Source organism: Mustela lutreola, chromosome 9 (genome assembly GCF_030435805.1).
Source record: "Mustela lutreola isolate mMusLut2 chromosome 9, mMusLut2.pri, whole genome shotgun sequence".
NCBI lineage: Eukaryota > Metazoa > Chordata > Mammalia > Carnivora > Mustelidae > Mustela > Mustela lutreola.
In genome coordinates, this window is record NC_081298.1 from 89,047,733 (window position 1) to 89,054,247 (window position 6,515).

A 6,515-nucleotide genomic window follows, 5' to 3' on the forward strand; every position below is an offset into this window, starting at 1 on the left:
GTAATATTAGTATTTCTGGTTGTATTGTGCCTAAAATCAAAATTTGTAGCTCATTTCAGAATTCTCAAAAAATTGCAGGCTGAATCTGTGACTTCAGATCACTCTCAGCAAGCACTGCTCTTGAATCTGAGTTTAGTTCATTTTCTAGAATCTGTATTCTGTCCTGTTTAGGTAGTAAGCTTATTTTCACTTACAAGTTTAATGTAATACTTAGTGATCTTTCAAGCTCAGAAAGGCTGAGCCATATTCCAAAAGGTTGAAGTTAATGTCAGCCCATAGTTTAGAGCATATATTGGCAAACTTTTCCTGTAAAGAACCAAATAATAAATACTTTAGTTTTCTATACAGTCTTTTTCTTAGCTATTTGTTTCTGCCATTAGAGTGTGAAAACCTCCATAGACAACATATAAACAAATGGGCCTGGCTATGTTCTAATGAAACTTTAATCTACAAAAGATGGTGACACTTGGGTTTGGCTATTGATTATTGTTTGACAGTCCCTGGTCCAAGGCATAGTGGGGAAAAGAGGGAGGTGGGGAAGGTATAATCAAATGAATATAAGCTCACTTTTTGGTGAGTCAGACACTGTACCAGGTTGTATTGTCACACAAAGAAAAATTTTTTTTTGGAGCAAATCAGGAGATCCAGGGAAATGACTCCCCAAAACTGTGAATCCCTGAGCAAGGGCAGATGGGTTCTTTTTAAATGAATATTTGGATAGGGAAACCTTGTCAATGGATGTAGAGGCAGACTTAAGGTTGCACAGGTGCCTTAAGGAAACATGCCCGTACACACATTCTGTGTTATATGAATGAGGCTTGTACTCCTCCTTGGGCTTAGATTTTAGTATTATAATGAAGTAAAAGTAGTTGTTGGTCATTCTAGAGGCCATTCCATGGTCTATCTGCAAGCATGAGTCAGAGGTTAAACTCCAACTGATTTCAGTGCTCTGGGCTGGCTGGAGGTCTTGTGAGGGCAGTCGCTATTGCTAGAGTGGTGGTTTTACTTTCCATCTTCCTGAGTTAAGAGGTAAACTGGAAAGAAGAGCTTAAGGAAAAATGTAGGACAAAGTTGGTGAGTATAAGCAGGTGGGCAGGTTTTGGGGTCTAGTTGGTGACAGAGTGTGGAGAAGAGAAGGAAACAGAAATATACCTATGAAGAAAGAAACCTTTCCTCTTGAAAGCAATTTGGTTATTTAAAGGAAGCTTAAGAATGCTGACTTTCATGAAATGCTCCTACTTCTCTATCTTGTTGCCTTCTAAGGGGTGACTCTTAGGAAAAATAAGATGAAGGAAACCTTTTTTTTTGTTAAAGTTTTTATTTAAATTCCAGTTAGTTAACATACAGTGTAATGTTACTTTCAAGTGTACAGCACAATGATTCAGCACTGAAAGAAATATTTTTGAGCTGCAGTATAAGGATCTTCACACTTTTCTCTCTTCCTCCTCATTCTTCTTTGACACCCCTTCCTTTGGTTAGTGACTTCAACCTTCTTCCCTTCTTCCTAGCAAAGCCCATTAATCTGAAAGGGTAAATTACTAGTAATAGTTTGGATTATGACTCCTTCTAAGGAATTTATACTTTAAAAAATAAAATGAAAGAACATGATATTTCCTCTTAAGAAATAGTTTTGTTTTTGTTGTTTTGTAATGTATGCAATGGACACACCTCATTTCTGAGCCTCACCCCATCTATAATCCTGTCTGGGGGTGTGGTTCGAAGATTGGGTGGGGATCCTGGTTTCTGTTGCAAATATTACTTGGAAATAAAAACAATGCTTCAGTAATTTCAGTTGTTTTGAAATGATCATGTCAAAATATCCTTTTTCATCAAAAACATAAGCTCAACTTTCTAACAGTGATTTCATTTGATAACCCCAGGGGAGTATACTCCAATAGAAAAAATAACTACACAAAAAAAAATCTTAAACTTTTTGGTAACCATATTAATGGTGATAGTGCTGATATTGCTATCCTGCTGTTGTGTGTATATGGGATAATTCAAATGAGTTTTAATTTTGGTTTGTTTTAAGTTGACATTTTCATAGTAGTTTATTTAAAGAAATAATGATGAGATCAATGAGATAAAGTGAAAATCCCATAGTCCTGAATTTGAATCAGAGGAATCAGTGTAAAACTGTAATATTCTTTCTTTAAAAAGAAGACATATTTTCAAAAAAGATTTGGAAATAATAGTTACCCCAGTATCGATGTGTACCCCATGCATCTGCAGTCTGTTCACTAAATACAATTTCTTACCAAAGGATGACATTTCCTTAGGGAAATAGATAATTCCATGCATGGGGAAAGAAATGTATAGGATTAGCCAGGAATTTCTTGTTAGACCAGATAGTAAGAAAACTCTCAATAATATGTGGATTATTTTTAAAAAGACTCAGGACATAATTTAAATAAACTACTTAGAAAAGATGGAACAATTTTAAGCACTAATAAAGATTGAATGCAGTTGATTTAAAGACAGGGAAATATGTTTAAATCTATGGGTTCATAATGATACTTGGTATGTGCGAGCACACGCGCGCACACACACACACACACACACAATACCCTCAATGCCTTACTGGTTGTCTTTGGAGATTACTGGGAAGCTACCTTATATTAAAAACTGGTAAGTAGAGAGAAAGAGTCTAGCATGTATCCTGCTGTTCCTAACGATAACCAGGTAATGATAAGAAGTTTTTCTTTATAAGAATGTTAATAAAAATGATTAGATTAGAAAATCATAATTTTTACAAAATGGATGAGTCCTCAAACTTTTTCTGTAAAAGACCAGGTAGCAAATACTTTAGGCTTTGTGGGCCCTATAGTCTCTATTGCAGCTATTCAAGTCTGCAGTAGAGTGTGGAAACAGCCATTGACACTATGTAAACTACTGGACGTGATTGTGTTTCAGTAAAACTTTATGTATAAAAGCAGGGTACACTGGTTGGATTTTGTCCATAGTTTGTAGTTTGCAGACCCTTGATCTGAGTAATGATCATGTGTATCTGATAATGTCACAATGAAAAAGATGATCAGGTTTTATGCCTCCTAATGGAGGTACACAGTTTTATCTTGGAAAAAGAGAAAAGAAAATTAAACCAGTATCTGATCAAGCATCTGGATTTAATAACCAATTTTCAGAGAATAAAAGGAATAGAGGAACATATTAAAGAACCTAGGGAGAAGCAATCAACAAAATCTAGACTCTGGGAAACTCTAGAGAACAACTGATTTCTTTCTTTCCTCCTTTCTTTCTTTCTTTCTTTCTTTTTTTCTTTCTTTATTTTACTTTTTAAGATTTTTTTTTTTTTTGAAAGAGAAAGAGAACACGAGTAGGAGGAGGAGCAGAGGGAGAAGCAGACTCTCCAGTGAGCAGGTAGGCTGATATGGGACATAGTCCCAGGACCCTGGGATCATGACCTGAGCCAAAATCCAATGCCTAACTGACTGAGCCACCTATGTGCCCCGGGAAAAAACTGATTTCTTAAATAAATTTTTAAAAACATTTCAAAAGGAAAACTAATATGGAGGAGTAACCTATAGGTTAAAAATGACTTAAGGGTCACCTGGGTGGCTCAGTGGGTTAAAGCCTCTACCTTCAGCTCTGGTCATGATACCGCGGTCCTGGGATTGAGCCCCACATCAGGCTCCCTGCTTAGAAGGAAGCCTGCTTCTCTCCCTCTCTCTCTCTGCCTGCCTCTCTGCCTACTTGCGATCTCTGTCTGTCCAATATAAATCTTAAAAAAAAAAAAAAAGACTTAAGAAATTTATCAGCTAGGGGTCCCTGGGTGGCTCAGTTGGTTAAGCAACTGCCTTCGGCTCAGGTCATGATCCTGAAGTCCTGGGATCGAGTCCCACATCCGGCTCCCTGCTCGGTGGAGAGTCTGCTTCTCCCTCTGACCCTCCCCCTTCTCATGCTCTCTCTCTCTCTCTCTCATTCTCTCTGTCTCAAATAAATAAATAAAATAAAAAAAAATAAATATATCAACTAGCTTTTAGTCCAGGCCCTCTTTCCTTATAGCAGCTCTATATTGCCGGAGGGGGAGAAAAGTGCCCTGATCATTTCAGGATTAATTTATTCAAAAGAAATAACAGAAAAGTACTCAACAAGCAAAAAGTCTTGTAAAGAAAATGAGGGGAAACCACAGAACATGCCAGAGGTGGAGGCAGACCCTCTTCAGAAGATGTACCACAAGAGGCAGAAGAAGTCCTTAACCTTCTGAAGGTGTAAGCCAGGAAACAGAAGGAAACCTTAGAGGAGGAGGGCTGACCCCACCTCATCAGGGGTTTAAGGAAGAACTCCTGGGAGGCATTTGGTCCCTGAAGAAATGGTAAAAGGAGTAGCTAAGTCAAAAAAAAGCTTGGGAAAGAGATGAGAATAAGGAAGAAGTTTGTGATGATGCATTTGGGAGGAAAGACATCCATGCAGCTGCCCTGATCCTGTATGTTTTAGACATTTTTTATTTTTTGTCTGATATTGAAATCCTTTCCCTCCTTTCTTTCTATTAGTATTTTCTGATGTATCTTTGACCTTTGTTTGACTTTTAATCATCTGGTGGAATTTTGTTTTAGATCATTTCCTTGTTACTAGCATCTCCCTGGATTCTGTATTTGACCCCTTATGCAGGTCTGTTTAATTGGAAAGTTTTACATATATGCATGAAAATATATTCATTCTATACTGTAAAGTAAGACATAACAGGTTACAAAGCAGTATATTTAGTATCAGCTCACATACGTAGGATTAAATCTCAAATTGTATGTATGCGTACATGTGTGTATGCATACATACGTCTATCAAAAGCTTAACTGCTTATTTCTTTGATATTTTGTGAGCTTTTTTCTTTTTGCTTATATATTTTTTTTCATGAATATATGTCATGTCACACACAAAGAATTAAAGTTTTATAATTAATAGTTGAATAATTTGCAACCAGCTTATAAGGGTAATGGGGGCACCTGAATTTTTCATAGGATAAGTATAAAAAAAAGTACAAGCTTCAAATTCTAGATCTCTTAGCCAGGAGAGTAAAACTGGCAATTATCACAGGTTTTAAAAAATATCAAATAATTTCAGTGGGTAGATGTGGTTGTTTCCCTGTAAAGATGGTTACCCATAATTTCTCTGGTCTCTAAACAGTCATGTCCTCCTTCTTTTGAGCCTGGATTGATTCTAACTTACTTTGAACAGCAGAATATGGTAGAAACGACAGTGTCCTGGGCTTGAGTCTTAGGCAGTTTGGCATCATCTGCTTTTGCCATCATGGGACTCTGTGCCACTAGGTAAAGAGATACAGCTAACCTCTTGGATTGAACACATGTGGGGAGAGAAAGAGGTCTCAGCCTTCTAGACATTCTCATCAAGACTTTCAGCATGAGAGTAAAGCCGTGGTTATTTCCAGTCCAGTCAAGATGCCGGCTGCCTATAGCTATGTGAACCATGAGAAGAATCTCAACCAATGTTGGCTTCTTAGCTTATTATGGAATTAACCTTCATGATTGAAATCCTTCTCAATCTTTCAGGTCAAGTTCAAAGTCTCTCTCCCTGTGTAGCATTCCTGGATGCTCTCTAACTAAATAATAATTACAACAAATATGGTAATGAAATGCAGAGAAAGAATTTTCATGCCTTTATGTTTTATCTTCTGGTTAGTTATGGATTTTTATTTCTTTGGAGATTGAAATCTGAAGTGAGTGGTCAAAACTGTCCTGATTTTTGTAGCTCCAGATTGCCTAACAGGTTATGTATTGTGTGTTGATCCTTAATGAATATTTATTAAATTATAGCTGTTTCACCTTCAAAGTCCCCCCTCCCCCGGAATTGAGAAGCAGCCACAGCTTGGTTCTAATGTGGTACAAAAAGCCCTCAAAAGGCTTTACAGTCTATTTTACCAGAATGAAGTGCTACCACCTCATATTTCCCTTCTTGTAACCTAGAAGTGCCAAGGACCTGGAAGTATCTTGGGTGCTTCCTTATTTTTTGCCTCTCATCCTGTCTCTGGGGATTTGGCTCATTGCCACTGCTTGCTTATAAGGTCATGTCAGAGCACTCCTTCAAACATGGGTCAAACCAAAAAGGTGGTTTTTTTTTTTTTTTTTTACATTCTTTGATTTCATCTTTCTGCCAATTTACTGCAACTAAACTAGGAACTGTGAAACTCTCTTTTTTACACATTTCACTTTTGTTCCTTCTCTTATATTTAAAAACATGGGTGATTGCCATTCTATATCTCCTTTTTCCTTGAAGTTCTACAGCTTTTGCATTTCATCATTCACTGCAGATTTTAGTATAAAAACATTGAACTTTGTTTTTATTCTGAGCTTTCTGAAATGTTTCTGATTGTAACATAATAGACCAGTAATTAAATACTGATTTAGGGAATGATTTTTCTTTTTCCCATTTCATCATCAAAGGAGGAGAACAGTCCTATCAATCCATGGGGCTGTATGGTGCTAATATAAGGTTTTGATTAGAAACTTTTCATCCATTGGTCTCAAACCATTTTATCAGCC

General features: G+C 36.9%; 1 pseudogene; it reads left to right on the forward strand.

Moving 5' to 3' along the window:
* The first annotated feature begins 2,572 nt into the window (after positions 1–2,572).
* On the forward strand, positions 2,573–4,477 carry LOC131808395 (transcription elongation factor A protein-like 8; annotated as a pseudogene).
* Positions 4,478–6,515: the final 2,038 nt, after the last annotated feature.